This window comes from Triticum dicoccoides, chromosome 6A, assembly GCF_002162155.2.
Source record: "Triticum dicoccoides isolate Atlit2015 ecotype Zavitan chromosome 6A, WEW_v2.0, whole genome shotgun sequence".
Lineage (NCBI taxonomy): Eukaryota > Viridiplantae > Streptophyta > Magnoliopsida > Poales > Poaceae > Triticum > Triticum dicoccoides.
Window position 1 is genome coordinate 478,444,975 of NC_041390.1, and position 1,243 is coordinate 478,446,217.

Consider the following 1,243-nt stretch of genomic DNA (forward strand, 5'->3'; position numbering starts at 1 on the left):
CCCACAAAAAAAACATTCCTCTAAGAAAGAATCTGAATTGAAAGGTTACCTGAAAACATCTTATATTTGAGACGGATGTAGTACCAACGAAGTTGGAAAGAGATGGTTAGGCGGCCGATGACATATCTCCCTCCGCCGGTGAAGGGGAGGAGGGGCAGCATTTAGGCCGTCGTCGACAGCGAGGGAGGAGACCCACTGCCGGCCGCACCGTTATCTCTGGCCGAGCGCCGGCGCGGGAGATCCTCTGATCCCTTCGTCGTTGCCTGTGGGCGGATCCGGCCTCCCGCCGCCCACCTATCCACATCCCGACGACCTTCAGGTATATCTTCGTTCGAAACCGGCTTAGCTCTAGTTCCCCAGCTCGCTACGTCGCTGCGTGTGCATCATTTTCTACCTCTCAGCCCCTCTCGATAGGATGGTCCAATGTCACATATTTTTTCTTCTTCTATTGTTAGAGGTAAAGCTACTTCATGGAGTCGAATCTTGTACTCCCTCCGTCCGAAAATACTTGTCATTGAAATGGATGTATCTAGATGTATTTTAGTTCTAGACACATCCATTTTGATGACAAGTAATTCCGGACGGAGGGAGTACTTGGTTCAAACAAGAAATAAAGTGGGGGTGGGGGAATTTAGTATGTATATCGGACTTGGTACAAACAGAAAGGAAAGGGGGTGAAAGTAGTACAGACTGGTCATCCAACCGGTCTCTTGGTCGAAAAGAGAAATATAGGGGTAACTCTGTACACAGTGGTATGACCAGGACTAGATTTGCTATCCACACATAGGAGTAGGTGGCTAGAGTGAATAAAAATGGGACCAACCCAGATATGTTTCTTGGATGTTTGTTTCTCAGGGCAACAAACTGTGAATCACCATTTTATGCCCCTGTTTACGTACATGGTGCTGGACTGCTGGTGCACCCACTGCCCCATGCCCTTATACCAAGTATTTAGGCTCTGTTCGGAATAAAGGGGCAGAAAAAATAGGTCTTAATGAAAAATAGAGGAATAGGAAAGGAATGCAAGTATAAAACTATGGAACAGCGAACCGAAGGAAACTCTCAAGAAAATGTGTTCGGATGGACTACGAAATGTACATATTTATTTTTTAGAGTAGCATGCTTGGCAGTATGAGATGCTATTTGTTTATTCAGCTGCACAATGACTACTCTTGTCCTCACCTCACGTACCACACATAGGTTGATTTTTTTATTTCGGCAACACAGCGCAGCAACCTGTCTA